General features: G+C 42.4%; 1 non-coding gene across 1 annotated transcript; it reads left to right on the forward strand.

Moving 5' to 3' along the window:
• The first annotated feature begins 12,598 nt into the window (after positions 1–12,598).
• Positions 12,599–12,705, forward strand: LOC141603708 (small nucleolar RNA R71). The gene has a single exon (XR_012525565.1). It is a non-coding gene; the product is annotated as a small nucleolar RNA R71 (small nucleolar RNA).
• Positions 12,706–16,487: the final 3,782 nt, after the last annotated feature.

Here is a 16,487-nt window from a genome sequence, read left to right on the forward strand (position 1 = left end):
TCCGCCTCTTTCGGACTGTTCTGCCGATTGTGGGTCCTCGATTTCCGATCTGTCTTCGAGTCTTGGATGCGGACTGTTCTGCCGCATGTCGAATCGGGGACCGTTCGCCCGAGAGTCGGCGATTTAGACTAGGACCGAGTCTTGGGAGTACCATTGTCGCCCTACCAGGGGAATTATATTTTGATATATGAGTAGTAAAGGTCTTGCTTGGTTATAGATATTGGTTTTTGTCTGTTGTTTGTTTTGGTCCTATCGGACACTAGGGGTGAGCTATAAGCCCTCTAGTTGCGATATGATCGTCGGGATTGATGTTCCCATCCGTTCTTATGGTGAGATGCAAGCCATAAGTATGAATATGACATTAGTCGCCACGTCCCGTGCAATGTTTGCTAAGTGGTTTTCCAAATAATGGCTACGGTTTCTATTCTTGTAACTCGCATTTGGTTGATCTCTTACGTAACTGTTTCAGATGATTAATTCGGATTTTAATCTCATATCTATCTTATAATCCCTTGAAATGCGTGTTCTTGCATGAATGATCACATTCTTGTCTTTCATATTATTTGATTGTCTCACATGAATAGTTGAATCTTTATTATGCTAAGCTTGGTCTATCTTGTTCTATCTCATTTAATTGCCATGGTTAGATATAAACTTGATATTCATGTCTTTCGTAAGTATCTTATATGACTTATCTGTTTAGTTCTTTGTTATGTTCATTTTGACATTTTGTGGCTGGGAGAACCTTGAGTTACTCCCCACTGACTGTGGCGTTCATGTTTACATGAATGACAGGTATTAGTGATGCATTCATGGGGTGAAGACATGTGTGAGCTAGCGAGCACTTCGGCCTAGTAGTTGGTTTATTAGGATTGTTTGGACCTACCTTTTATTGTATTGTCATTCGAGGGATATATTTTCCCTCACCTCGACTATCACGTTTGTATAATTTAAAATCTTTATTTCCGCACTCTTTATTTATGTTTTAGTTTTTGGCGAACCCGCGCTTTAAATTTTTAAAGTTTCAAAAATTCCCTAAAATTCCGCATTTTATTAGTTATATTTTCCGCTTTATCGCGGGGTGTCACAACACATTCACCAACAGTTTCCCCAATTTGATGTATAAACTCAGTTTGCAGCTACTCATAAACCATAGTTGTAAAGAAGAAATTATCATGGTGAATACACATGCTCAACATCTTCTAACATCCCAGCATGATTCTAAGGTTACTCCATACACACTCCTAATAACATGTGAGGCATTCGTACTAACTCATGGAAAAGCATCTTAGGACATATTATCATCATCTTAAATATTAAAAACAAATAACTCAGTTAAACTTCTCAGACGGTCTCTACAGCTGAAATTATTTTGACATATTCTTCATGAATTAACACCACTACTATCATATTGAAGTTCAACCTTTACTTAAACAGTCACATACAACCCCAATTTTCAGAAATAACAAACGAATTTCCACTTGGGGCACTTTTAAGACGGAGTTTTAAGGCAACTTTTTAAGGTGATAATCATCAAAATTCACTCTTCAACATGATATAAACAATATATAGTACTCAATTCCATCATCTAATCATTGTAAAACAATCAAAATTCAATTTCGATTTTTGTAAACCCTAGAAATTTCGGTTTTAATTTGGCAATTTCTAGTCTATTTTACAGCAATTAATCACCAAAAACCAAGAAAGAGGAGCATATGAATCATATTACAACAATTAAAAGCAACAAATTGATCATGTGAATCGAAATTTTCAGGTTATACAATCATCCTCAACAAATTTAAGGCATAAAAACATGCAAATAAGGAAAAAATCATACCTTGATTAAGTAGTAAAGTAAAGGAACGGAATTTAACAAAGAAATTAACCCCAAATCAACCACTACCACACAAGAAAATGAGAGATTTTGAGTGGAAATAAGGCTTAGGGTTTCGAATTATAGAGAAAGAATGAGAGGGATTAGAAAGGATAGGGGTTTTAAGAAACCCGTAAGAATCACTGTACAGTAACCTACTCGATCGAGTGCCTTGGGTACTCGATCGAGTACCACCCTACTCGATCGAGTAGGATCTATTTCGTCGAGTATCTGCAGAAATTCTTCCACATCTCGACGTCATAGCTTCCTAACTAGATCGAGTGAGGTCTACTCGGTCTAGTACGCACTCGCACTCGGTCAAGTATAGTTAAGTACTCGGTCAGAAATACGAGATAAATCGAAGATTCCTGCAAAACAATACCACATGTCGATTCCAGACTGAGTTCAGAATTCGCCACTAGTCATCACACTTACTCACGCATTACCATATCGTCTCAACAATTAAGGCTCATGCCATACTATGCTACAACAAATTACTCAACTCGGTTTACCTGCTACCGAGTCACTCATGAGTTTAATCACGTACTCTTATCATACTTAAAACTTGTTCTAACACATTACTACTAAGCTCGAGTCCTTCTCGACATGAATCATATAATTAACATTAATTCCTCCTTTCACATATCATGGAAATGCATACTCTTCACAACAAATTGATCTATCATGTTGCAAATTCAATCATAAGCAAATCATCTTACATAAATCGTTTGTCACGCAGCGAAAAAAATTTCAACCAATAAACAAGACATATATGCATTACTATATGCTATGTTTCATATTATAACTCAACAATTCTATAACTATCATCGTTGCAATTACGGTAGGGCTTATAAACTCATACATGGCTACCATTATTATCAACTTAAAGCCAACACCCACATGTTCACTCTTCTATTATAGCATACACCTTCACATTTCCACGCATTTCTATCAAATAAACTTTTGTCACGGATCCTGGAATCATCATACAAGCTCGTTAATCAAGCCAAAACTTCACTAAGCATTATCCCAAACGCAACCATTATACCCATCTCTATCTTAGCAAAGACTCGACCTCAGATAACTCCGACACTATTAACATACACATCATACATATACACACGAACTCCACCTTCCCACACCATGTGACTGGCTTAAGTGTCATGGGGCCAAGATTTTGAAATGAGGGCGCCTACTCACCCAAAATCTAGCATCCGCGGGGCTCCCATTACACATACACCAGGTTCATTTTATTAGACTCACTACGTTCATTATTTTCTTTTGTTACAGGTTCCAAAATCGTCGCTTTGATACCACTTTGTAACACCCCCATATCCAGAGGAGCCTTAACTAGGCCTTCCTTAGCATATAAAGGCATTACCATCTCGGTTGCCCGAGGACAGTAATAATCAAATGCCGATAAAAGAACTATTATGTTATGTTACAACTGATTTAAAACCAACTGATGATATAAAAGATACAACTCAAAGTCTACTTGCTATAACTTTCAATCTCGTGGAGACTCATCCCTGCCCGGACTCCAGCTATCAACGATATCAACACCTGCTAAGACAGACTGCTCACCATAAGGGATCACGGCACACACATAAACAAACAAGACAACCACCCAAGGTCAGTACTGAGATAAAACACAACAAAGCCAACAACAACTGACAACTCAATGTAACACAATCAGCCACACACAAGCACACCCACACCGATCAATCTCTGTCACCGACTGTCCACTGGACCAGCCCTGCCAGTGGGGGACCGTAGCCGTACCCACTGACACGTCTATCGTGTACCCGGTCAAAGATAAAACCTAACGGTCTCAACTAAAATGTAGTAGAGGCAGTCGAGTATCGAGTCCACAGGGAGGCGGTGCAATTATCAGTTGCCTAATTCTGATCTTAAGGTAACAAATGGGGGTTGTTTGAATTGGTTGCTAAACTACGAGATTTAAAAGAAGAGAAATAAAGTAAAGGGCAGTAAAAGCAGGGAAATAAGTTTAAACTATCAAGAGAGAAGGGACATGTCGGGAATTCGGTTCACTACGGTAGTCTAGTGACTCAGCTGTAAATGACTCAGACGAATTAATGTAAGACGGATGTTGAAAGGTCCTTTCGGTCCACTTTCTATCCTAAATTACCACTAACTTAACTTCCATTCTCATTAGGGTAGTCTACTGTTCATAGCTGGCCTATTTAGTCCAATCTTTTGATCTAGGATTAATTTTAGCCAGATTAAAGGATGACATAGAAGAGTGCACTCAACTAAGTCGAATAAATACAATTAAATTGCTATGGTGACAGGGTCTCACAATTAATTCATCTAATTCATTCACTATATCGTCACATTTCTACCGCAGATCCCCTAATCCCAACATGAAAGGGGTTTAGCTACTCATATCGCTAATTAAACTAACAGCAATTAAATTCCCAGCAATAAACATTATGAAATAAACAATAAGAAGCATAAAAGAGAAATTAGGGTAGAAGAAAAAATGAGGCAAACAAAGAATTAAAGCGAACAAAAGGTTAATTATTATTGAAGGAAGAGAAGGAATTACAAACAATGTGAATCCGGCGTAGAGAACAATCGAATCCGAGCAATAATAATCCCAAAGCAAGGTTACAGTAGAGAAGAATAAAAGTACGCAGTAAAGTTTTATGTAAACTGACTAAGATAAAAGCTAGATAGTCCTAATGACCTAGTAAAGCGTGCTTAAATAGCAAAGTAAAAGAGTTTAACGAAATAAACATTCACACGGGCTGATTAAAGCCCATAACCATCAGAACCACTCGATCGAGTGGATTAAAACCACTCGATCGACCAAATCCTAGCCAAAACTACTCGATCGACCAGAAAACCACTCGATCGATTAGATGGTCTTTCTGCAAGCTAAGGATCGAGTACAAAAGTGCTCGATCGACCATCTTGGGATGTAGAAACCACTCGATCGAGTGGAAAAACTGCTCGATCGAGTGCTTCATCTTCATTTCAGCTCAAGTCCACCACCGAATGCCTCGTAATGCGTGCCACGACGCTTCCAAATGCAGTATCTCATTCTGGAACAATCCCGTCTCCTCTAAATGCATGCAAAAAGGACGAAAAAGGGTACGATTCCACTACTTTCGCGTTCATTTCTACAAAATAGACAAAACGAACCAAAGTAGCCAATTCGGGGCAAAATACCATAAAAACAGTATAAATATGCATAGAAATACGTGCTGAAATAGGCTAAAAAGACTATACATTAGGCACGTATCAAATCTCCCCAAACCGAACATTTACTCGTCCTCGAGTAAACTCAAAACTAAACTAATGGAACGGAAATGATGACTCGGAGCTAGCTTAACTTGTCTACTTGAACCAATTTAATGCAACAAAAACTAACAGTTAAAGCTAAGCAGTCAAAATGCAAACGAGTTATGAGCTGGTCAGAAATATAGCCAACCTGTCGACCTTGCAAGACCAACAAAATCGGACTCTCTCGTGGTCACTCTTCTCTCATGAAGCAAAGGGTGAATGTATATGTAAAAGAGAGAATAAAAGACAGTCACTCACCTAATTGCGACCTACACAGCATGCATGCAACAAAAATGAAAGACAATTCAAGTACTAATGCACACACTCCAACCAATAATGTCCGTCACAGCCGAGGGCTTACAGATAGTTTGGGGAAAGTGAGGTTCAGCTGAGAAAAGGCAAAACATGTTATGGTAATGTGGAGGTAAAAGCGTCAAGCTAGTTCCTAACAGGACCATAATGAAACCATCCGAATCTCAACTGACTGAAAAATCAACCACAGGTGCCCTTCATTTGGCACAAAACTCACTAAACTCAAACACACTCTCCTCAAAAATATAAAATAAGAATAGAGGAGTCAGACGGTCAAAAACAGCACCGTCTGAAATAACTAACTGAAACAAACAAACTTCTTTTTTTTTTCTTTCTTTTTCTCACGTTTTCCAGCTTTTCTCATTTTTTCATCTTTTTTTTTTCTTTTTCTCTTTTTTTTTTTCTTCTTTCACGTCTTTCTTCTTCTTTTTTTTCAATTCTTTTTTTTTTCTTTCCCCCTTTCTCTATTTTCCAACAACTCCAATCAAAGAGATACGAGCCAAACTGCAGACGGAAACTCATACCACAAAAGACATACTAACTAGCTTGACTAGGCAGGCTTAGTTTGGGATGTAGCTAATGGGTCAAAAAGGCAAATTTGGCTAATGTGGAGCTAAATGGGTGAAAAATATAAGGAAAGGGAAATTTGCAAGCACCTCCCTGCATGTGACACCAACCACAAACCCGAATATGTGCATTTGACTCGAAATTGAATGTCATAAAAGTGCAAAAGAGACAAACATGCTATGCAAGGAGTACTACTCTCAATTCCTATGTAAACCGGTCATGAATGTCACCAGTTGTAAGGCTCTAAAACTCAGAATTTTTAAGTAGTTTGCCAATTTATCAGGTCAAGTCTAAACAGTCAGCTATATTTGAACAGAAACTCGTAGACTATGCGTATGACAAAGCTAATAACTATCAATAAAAGTGCAAGGCTTAAGCAAAATGACAAGTTATAGTGCAATTTCATCACGAAAATCGACCGTTCCGACTCAACCTATATGCAAAAATAAACGTGAATTTTTTTGAATTTTTTGAAATTTTCTAATTTTTTTTTAATTTTTTTTTTTAAGGGAATAAACAACAATGCAAACTGAAAAATAAACGTGAATGCAAAACAAATGCAAATGCAGACTCAAAAGGATGCAATACCCTCCCCAAACCAAAACGGACAACGCCCTCGTTGTCCTCCAGCATACACATGCAGTTATATACAGGGGAACGGGAATATACAACCAATAAAATAAAAACAATGAAAATAAAGGAGACAAAATAAAAGAATAAAAGATACATACAAAACAAGAACTTCCCCAAACCAGCCAGAAAACTGGGGAAGTGAGTAGACCAGTAGCTACTCGTCGTCGTCGTCACTGCTCTCACGGCCAACCTCCGCCCTGTACTCCGGGTCTCTCTCCTCCTCTCTCCTCCTCCGCTCCTCAGCGCGAGCTCTCTCCACTGCCACCTCTGGGTCCTCCTCCTCCTCCTCCTCGGACACTGGGTACCCCTCAGGTGGGTACCGGAAGAAGGAAGGGTGTGGCCAACCCTTCGGGATCGGTCTGTGTCGCCGCAAGTGGTACTCGTACAGAGGGTGTAAGGCAAGAGCCATGTCCCTCTCTATACGAGCCTGACGCGCTGCAACCTTAAGCAACAAACCGTAAACTGCGCCCCCTTGGTCCAGGACCGCGAGCGCCACAAAAGGAGGAGGTGATACGAAAGTAGCCGGTAAGACCGGCTCAGTCTGTGTCTGGTCAGTGGGAGGTGGAGTGGGAGTAGGAGTGGTAGTAGTAGTGGGAGTGGGGGTCGGATCGGGAGTAGCCGTGGAAGGCTGGGTACTCCCTGAAGGTGTGGACCCCTCTCCAGTCTCAAGTCGCCGCTTCTTGGCGGCGGGTGCAGCAGGAGTAGGTCTGGGTGGAAGGAGAAGCTGAGGTAGTCGTGGCAGACGGTGGCCCTTTGCAACAGTGGGCAAGGGCTCAAGACGGGGGAGAGTCTGACAGGGTAAGTCAACAGACAAGGAGCCGTCTATCTTCCAAGTCTGGTAGTCTGGGGTGAGCCAATGCTGAGAGAGCATGGCGTCCAGACTCAATAGCCTCTCTCCAGCGAGGTACTACAAGTCACGAGGCCAAACGGGGAAAAGGCGACGGGCAAGAATGGTGGCTATGCCACCGCAGGCAATGGTTCCCGTCTCCTTCAGCCCCTGGCTCCGAAGGTACTGGGCGGTCAAGTAAGCTATGTTGAGGGTGAAAGGACCCTCGCAGTCGATGTTTAGGTAACCGCCCAGGATGGAGAGCTCGGTGTTGGTAATGTTGTTCGGCTCCTTTCGGCCGAAGATAGTGCTCCCCATCAATCTAAGGAAAACACGGACAGGGGGTAGGTGGACCTGATGGAGCTTTCGCTCCCTGAAAGTGGTCTGGGCCAGACACCGCCAAAGCTGACGGTAGACCTTCCTCAGGGAAGCAGTCAAGCCCATAGAGAAAAGGTCGAGTAACCTACCAAACTCCCCTAGTGTCATCGGAAAGGTCCAGTTAAACAACTGGAAGGACACTGAAGAACTCTCGGGGGCAGCCTCGTGTGCCCCGGGGGAGAAGGTAAAAGTGCTGAGAAACTCGAGGCTCAGCTCTAAAAAGGTACGGCCTCTCATAGTGATGAGGCCAGGCATCCCCGTGGCCCGTAGTAAGTCACAAACTGACTCGTAAATGCCGAGTCTATCTAGTGCCGTTTTCTCTAGAAAACGGAAAGGTACATGCACACACTTTAGCAGGTTATAAAACTTCGTACGGTGTAAAGCGTTGACCAATAATACCTGCGGATAGTATGGGTGAGGGTCGAGGGAGGTGTCCCCTCGAACTATAACAGTGCCAGAAGTAGAAGCAGAAGCAGTAGCTATAGAAGTGCTAGGAGCGGAAGTAGAGGTAACAGGAGCTGGCGTAGCTCGAGATCGCATCTACGACCCCGCCTCGGAACTCAAAGCGAAGCTCGTGAAGCGACGGTGTGAGGAACCTGTGGCTCGCTCGAAGGCAGTGCGATCGCTGGCGAGTCCGCCACAGGTGTAAAAGCAGGGGTGGTGCAGAGGTAGTGGCTACCGTGGTCACCGCCGAAGAGGAACTAGCAAAGAGTGCTAGCCGTGGTGGTGACCGTAGAGGAAGAGGTAGCTGAATCGGGCTAGCTTGGTGAGCTAGCTGGAGCAAAAACTGTCCCTGCAATTGAAACTAGAAACACTGGGGGCTGCAGTGGTCACTAAAGTGGAGACAGTGGCAACAGCAGGGGCCACTGTCTCACTCGAAGACGGGCTGGAGGACGAACTAGTGGATGGTAAAGAACTAGAATCCATCCTGCAAACAGAAATTAAGGGAGACCAGGGGTATGATGAGAAAATAGCTGTTAACCGTGGCTAAAACAGCATATAAAACCAGCATGTGGCAGCATGTGAATCCCCTACAAGTCGAAAAATTCAACTTTACAGCATAGAATTCCAACAATTCCTCAAACAAGTTTGAATTACAGCATATAATGGCGATAGGGGACGGAAAAGCGATTAACAACAAAGAAAGACATAAGTAATACTGAGGATAATTAAAGCAATGCAGCATATAAACCGTCTGACAGTCGAAAAATTCGACTGAGGTAGCCCTAATCGCGAGATTTTTGCACAAAATTCGAATGGAAGCATGTTAGGCATCGACAGGGTGAGATAACAGTCTAAAACAGCAGCAATTAAGCGACAAAGAAGCTAATTTATACAGACTACAGCAGTAATAACCAAGTGACAGTCGAAAATTCGACAGCCCTGCACCCATATCGCAAAAATTTCATGTAGAATTCGAATTAAGCATGCAAAACAGCGAGGAAGGGGAATTATGATCATCAAGCAAGCTAATTAAGGGCATACAAACACAATCAAGTCGAAAAATTCGACTAAATAGGGATTTTCGAAACCCTAGAAACCATTTACCTCATAACAATTCGAAAAAACGAAATTAAGATGCATAGAGGAAGGAAGAAACACTTACTTGATTATAAAAGACCTACGATATGCAATTAATCTTCAATAGACAAGCAAAAATAGCGATTTTTCGAGCTAAAAACCGCAAACCCTAACCCTCCTTTAAAACCGTGCAAACGAACACAAATTAAGGGGGAAATATGGGGCTTTGACAGATTAGATTGCAAACAATGGAATGTAGGAAGCGGATTTGGTGATTAGGCACGAAAAATTAGGGATTTGGGAGAGTTTAATCGCAAATTAGGGTGTGTGTTAGACGAAAAAATAGGGGAACAATGAAGGTTAAAACAAAACAATAGAGTTTAAGGCAAAAAACTCCCTGTGTTCTGTTCATTTCACTCGATCGAGTTGTTTTAAACCACTCGATCGAGCACTTTTATGCTCCAGTTGCTCGATCAAGTAGAATTCTACTCGATCGAGAAGTTCCCCTTTTTGCTTTACTCGATCGATCAAATTTTCACTCGATCGAGTACAAAAAGTACTCAATCGAGCTCTTTTCTCGCGTAAGCTCTTTGATTTTCGTCATTTCTTCCTTGGAATGCGTGAAACGTCCCCAAACCTGCATAAAAGCACATGCAAAAATTTCCCAAAACACCAAATACGCGTAGGAACAGTCTATAGTCTTACGTCTATGCTAAAAACTGTCTAAAACTAATTGTCCTAATAAAAGCAATAAAACAAGTTCAACGAAAAATTCAAAAATTAATTATTACAAAGTGTTACACGGGGCATTTCCCTGCTCAATTCCCACTGCAATTTAGTAGCCCCTCGGTGGGCTCCTGACTGGAGGACGTCATCTCAGCAACATTGACTGTCCCCTTCAACTTCCATGAGCATGAATTATCATTTGAAACGGTAGGAGGGGAGTAGTTCGCATCTACATAAGCACGAACTTTCCTCGTCCTTGCTCCTTTATCACCAGCTGTAGCGTCATCATCTCCAATCTGATCTACTTTAATTGCACCATTTCCTTTGACAGTTCCTTCATTGCTTTCATCTGTACCTGCGGTAAGGAAAACAGACGAACTTTCCTCCTTTTTGCTCTCAATCTGAGGCGGAGGGTTAACAATAGCAGCACAATTATCCAAATTTTCATCTGGAGTTCAATAATAGGATCAATAGAAGAGAGAGCATTGCAAGGCTGGGCTTGCATGGGAGCTCTCCGGAACTTGGACTGATGAAAAATCAGCTCCTCATCCCCTACCTGGAAAGTCAAAGTCTTCCCCCCGACGTCTATAACTGCACGGGCAGTAGACAAAAATGGTCTCCCTAAAATGATAGGGGTGTGTGCATCTTCGGGGATGTCTAAGACAACAAAATCAACGGGAATAAAGAACTTCCCGATCTGAACAGATACATCTTCTACTACACCTAATGGCCGTGATAAACTACGGTCGGCCATCTGGACAGTCATGTTGGTGTAACTCAGCTTTGTCAAACCAAATCTCTTAGCTAGAGACAACGGTAAGACACTTACGCTAGCGCCTAGATCGCATAACGCATTATCAATCAAATGGGTACCGATATGACAAGGGATCGAAAAACTACCCGGATCTGACTGCTTAGGAGGTAACTTATTTTGAAATAGGGCTGACCCCACCTCAGTCAGAGCTACGGTCTCACTATCAATAATAGTCCTCTTACGCGATAAAATTTCTTTCATAAACTTAAGATAAGAGGGTACCTTTGTCAGCAACTCAGTGAACGGCACAGTGACTTCCAAGCTTTTCAAAAGTTCGACGAATTTGCCGAATTGTTGATTGGCCTTTGTATTCTGCAGTCGCCTCGGGAAGGGAACCGTGATTGGTATCTCGAGTCCCTTATTTCTCGCTTCCAATGTATCTTTCGGTGCAAGTTCTATATCCTTTGGACGCTTCTTACCACTCGAACGAGGTCTTTTCGGTGATTCCTCGCTTAATCGAGCACTAGCAGGCTCTCGAACAAGCTTCCCGTCATCAAAACTACTCGATCGAGCAAATTTTTCATTCGATCGAGCAGTTTTCTCTTCAATATTAGTCGATCGAGTGAAATTTTCACTCGATCGAGCAAGTCCATTTTCTGCTTCACTTGATCGAGTAGAAAAACTACTCGATCGACCAATCTGCTCTTCCTGTTCACTCGATCGAGTGGAAAAACCACTCGATCGAGCACTTTCGCCTTCAGTTCTGCTCGATCGACCACCTGTAATCAGTCGATCGAGCACTTGCTTTGCCGTGAGCTTATTTTCTTCGTCAGAACACTGTTCACCATCAGTTTTAGCCTTCCTCGGGTCTGATTTCAACACTTTCGGTCCCTCATAAGAAAGACCGCTTCTCAAATTTATTAGATTTACCGTCTCATGTGGATTCTTCTCATTTTGAGTCGGTAAATGACCCTGCTTTCTCGAGGATTGATTCGCGGCTAGTTGGGCAACTTGAGTCTCACGTGCCTTAATGGACGCGTCCTTTTGTTGATTTTGTTGATCACTCAGCTGCAAATGCTTTGTAATGGATTGCAACATAGACTTTATCTCACTTATTTCACTCACCCCACCGGAAGAATATGCACCTTGATTAGAAGGAGTGAAAGAAGGAGGCTTCTGAAAGCCTTGTTGATTCTTGTGCGGAGGGACATACGGCTGCTGCTGGTGCGGAGTAGGATTGAGCACATTTTGACTACTCCGCCTCAAATTGGGGTGGACATTCGGCTCATAATAGGTGTTTGTCTGCCTGTAACGTTGAAAGGCAGCACAAGACTCATAAGAATGTGGACAATTGTCTGAAACATGTCCCTCTCCTCCACATCTCTTACAGACAAAAGGACCGTCTGAAACAGCATTCACATGGTAGATTCCTCCTTTAGAGCCTCCTCCCAACTCATACTTATCGAACCTCGCCGTGAGAGCCTCTAATGCAGCTACAGAAGGAGATTCAACACTCCTCCTTTGATTCCCTCTGGAATTCCCATACTCAGCTTTATGGGTGGCTAAGTCATCCATGATCTTCCACCCCTTAGTCTCTCCCATATTCTCAGCAAATCGGCCACTAGCTGCAGCATCTAAGATAGCCCTCTGGTCGTCATATAGCCCATTATAGAACTGATTGCATAGACTCCATTTTTCAAACCCATGGTGAGGAATAGTTCGCACCAGCTTCTTGAAACGGACCCATGCTTCATGAAAGTTTTCATTAGGGCCCTGTTTAAAGCTCGTGATCTGAGCTCTAATGGCATTAGTCTTCGAGGCAGAGAAATACTTCTTGTAAAATGCTAAAGCCAGCGAATTCCAGTCAGTTATCCCATGAGAAGCCCGGTCCAAATCCCTATACCACTCCCTTGCAGCATCGCGGAGTGAGAAGATAAACATGGTTTTTTTTATCTGATCCGGGGTCACGCCAGTTGGTGGGGGTATGGAACATCAATAATCAATGAAAGTCTCCATATGCTTGGCTGCATCTTCATTTGCAGCTCCCCCGAATTGGTTTCTCTCAACCAAATTGATATAGGACGGCTTCGGCTCGAATTTTCTTGCCTCCCCTGGTAATGTAAATCCCTTATAGAGATTTTCGGCTGTCGGCTCAGAATGACTGGCAATGGTTGCTTCTTCGGCCATTTCTGGAAAGTCCGGAGAAGTGACGGTTTCAGCTGATGAATTAGAAATAGGAGATGAAGGTGGGTCTTCCTCAAACAGAGCTTTCTCGTAGTAACTAGACAGAGTACTCAACTCTTCCTCTGTCGGCAATACCCTAGATGATCGCCTCAACTCGTGCAAGGTCTTCTCAATCTCAGGATTGATCGGTAGTAGTTTACCACCCTGTGACCTGCGCATAAGAAGAAACTACAAATAGAATATAAGAATAGTTTAAGGAACGGATGCCCCTTAAACTAAAATAAAGACTAAAAATAAAACAACTAATAATTTAAACAATTGCCTCCCCGGCAACGGCGCCAAAATTTGACACGGCTATCGTGTACCCGGTCAAAGATAAAACCTAACGGTCTCAACTAAAATGTAGTAGAGGCAGTCGAGTATCGAATCCACAGGGAGGCGGTGCAATTATCAGTTGCCTAATTCTGATCTTAAGGTAACAAATGGGGGTTGTTTGAATTGGTTGCTAAACTACGAGATTTAAAAGAAGAGAAATAAAGTAAAGGGCAGTAAAAGCAGGGAAATAAGTTTAAACTATCAAGAGAGAAGGGACATGTCGGGAATTCGGTTCACTACGGTACTCTAGTGACTCAGCTGTAAATGACTCAGACGAATTAATGTAAGACGGATGTTGAAAGGTCCTTTCGGTCCACTTTCTATCCTAAATTACCACTAACTTAACTTTGATTCTCATTAGGGTAGTCTACTGTTCATAGCAGGCCTATTTAGTCCAATCTTTCGATCTAGGATTAATTTTAGCCAGATTAAAGGATGACATAGAAGCGTGCACTCAACTAAGTCGAATAAATACAATTAAATTGCTATGGTGACAGGGTCTCACAATTAATTCATCTAATTCATTCACTACATCGTCACATTTCTACCGCAGATCCCCTAATCCCAACATGAAAGGGGTTTAGCTACTCATATCGCTAATTAAACTAACAGCAATTAAATTCCCAGCAATAAACATTATGAAATAAACAATAAGAAGCATAAAAGAGAAATTAGGGCAGAAGAAATAATGAGGCAAACAAATAACTAAAGCGAACAAAAGGTTAATTATTATTGAAGGAAGAGAAGGAATTACAATCAATGCGAATCCTGCGTAGAAAACAATCGAATCCGAGCAATAATAATCCCAAAGCAAGGTTACAGTAGAGAAGAATAAAAGTACGCAGTAAAGTTTTATGTAAACTGACTAAGATAAAAGCTAGATAGTCCTAATGACCTAGTAAAGCGTGCTTAAATAGCAAAGTAAAAGAGTTTAGCGAAATAAACATTCACACGGGCTGATTAAAGCCCATAACCATCAGAACCACTCGATCGAGTGGATTAAAACCACTCGATCGACCAAATCCTCAGCCAAAACTACTCGATCGACCAGAAAACCACTCGATCGAGTAGATGGTCTTTCTGCAAGCTAAGGATCGAGTACAAAAGTGCTCGATCGACCATCTTGGGATGTAGAAACCACTCGATCGAGTGGAAAAACTGCTCGATCGAGTGCTTCATCTTCATTTCAGCTCAAGTCCGCCACCGAATGCCTCGTAATGCGTGCCACGACGCTTCCAAATGCAGTATCTCATTCTGGAACAATCCCGTCTCCTCTAAATGCATGCAAAAAGGACGAAAAAGGGTACGATTCCACTACTTTCGCGTTCATTTCTACAAAATAGACAAAACGAACCAAATTAGCCAATTCGGGGCAAAATACCATAAAAACAGTATAAATATGCATAAAAATACGTGCTGAAATAGGCTAAAAAGACTATACATTAGGCACGTATCACCCACCAAATCCCCGCTCATCATACCGAGCGATAACCCTGTCCCATTAATGTGCACATCCCCTTCCATGGCGGGTTCCACGAAGGGCAAAACTAGGGCGTGAAGCCACTCCCGCAAGTGACTCGACTCAGCAGAGAACGCATCTCGAGAACCATAGACAAACAATCACAATCACAATATCAACAACCGTCTGAATCTATCAACAACACACAACAACCGCAATACAACCACAACAACCGACACACTAGACCATCTACAGAAACTGAGTAGGCGAACCTACCTTTAAGCAACTGCAACCAATCCATGCCGACATATGACATATCCAGCAACCAAGCAAAGCCTATAAGCACAACACAATCACCTATTACTATCAAGCAAACCCTAACTGTAAAGACAAAGGTACGGATGATGATGATGACATACCTATAAAGAGAAACCCGGCAAAAGACCTCTACCCGACTCAAGCTACGCTCTCCTAAGGCACAAGGACCTTCAAAGGGCTTCCATGGAGGTTTTATGGTGAACGGATGGGAAAGGGGCGACTAGAGGATATAAAGAATGAGGCGGAAATGACTTGCGGATTTAACAAAACGCGATTAAAAACCCTCACTGAAAACTCGATACTCGATCGAGTACCACACACACTCGATCGAGTAACCCCCTACTCGATCGAGTACCTACGCTACTCGATCGAGTAGCCTCTACTTTATCGAGTACCACACAAGACACGTAACCCAAGATAGCTTTAGCACGCACTTCTAAGAACCATTCCCGCTCCCAAGGTCAGTCAACGCTGGTCAAGGGGTCCCTAAAAGGGCGTGTATTACAGCTACAACCTTTGGATGTTCCCCTTTGGAAATGGGAGTCCATCTTCATGGACTTTGTGATGGCTTTACTTAAGACTGCTAGCAGAAAAGATGCGGTTTGGGTGGTTGTAGATCGATTGACCAAATGTGCTAGGTTTATACCTATCAAGGAGACATGGAGATTAGATGTCCTAGCTGGTGCCTACGTGAAGGAGATAGTACACTACCATGGAGTGCCTAAGGATATAGTTTCAGATCGTGACCCGAGATTTCGTTCTGTTTCGGACCGCTTTGCAAGAAGCCATGGGTAGTAAGCTGCGATGAGTACCGCTTTTCATACCGCTACGATGGATGGACGGATCGAGAGGACTATCCGGACTTTAGTGGACCTCCTCCGTGCTTGTGCTTTAGACTTCCACACTTCTTGGGAGAAGTGCTTACCTCTTGTTGAATTCTCCTACAACAATAGCTATCATACTTCTATCAAGATGTCACCTTATGAAGCTTTGTATGGTAGGAAGTGCCGTAGTCTGGTCTATTGCGATCAAGTCCAGGATGCTCATGTGTTGGGACCCGATTTGGTTCTTCGAGACCATCAATCGGTTGAGATCATTCGAGAGCGTATGCAAGCCGCTCAAGACCAACAAATCGTATCTCGATGCCCGTCGTCGACCACTTGCCTTTGAGGTTGATGATCGAGTATTCCTTAAGGTGTCACCTATGAAAGGGGTGAAACGTTTTGGTGTGAAAGGAAAGCTGGGTCCCAAA

Source organism: Silene latifolia, chromosome 9, assembly GCF_048544455.1.
Source record: "Silene latifolia isolate original U9 population chromosome 9, ASM4854445v1, whole genome shotgun sequence".
Taxonomy (NCBI): Eukaryota; Viridiplantae; Streptophyta; class Magnoliopsida; order Caryophyllales; family Caryophyllaceae; genus Silene; species Silene latifolia.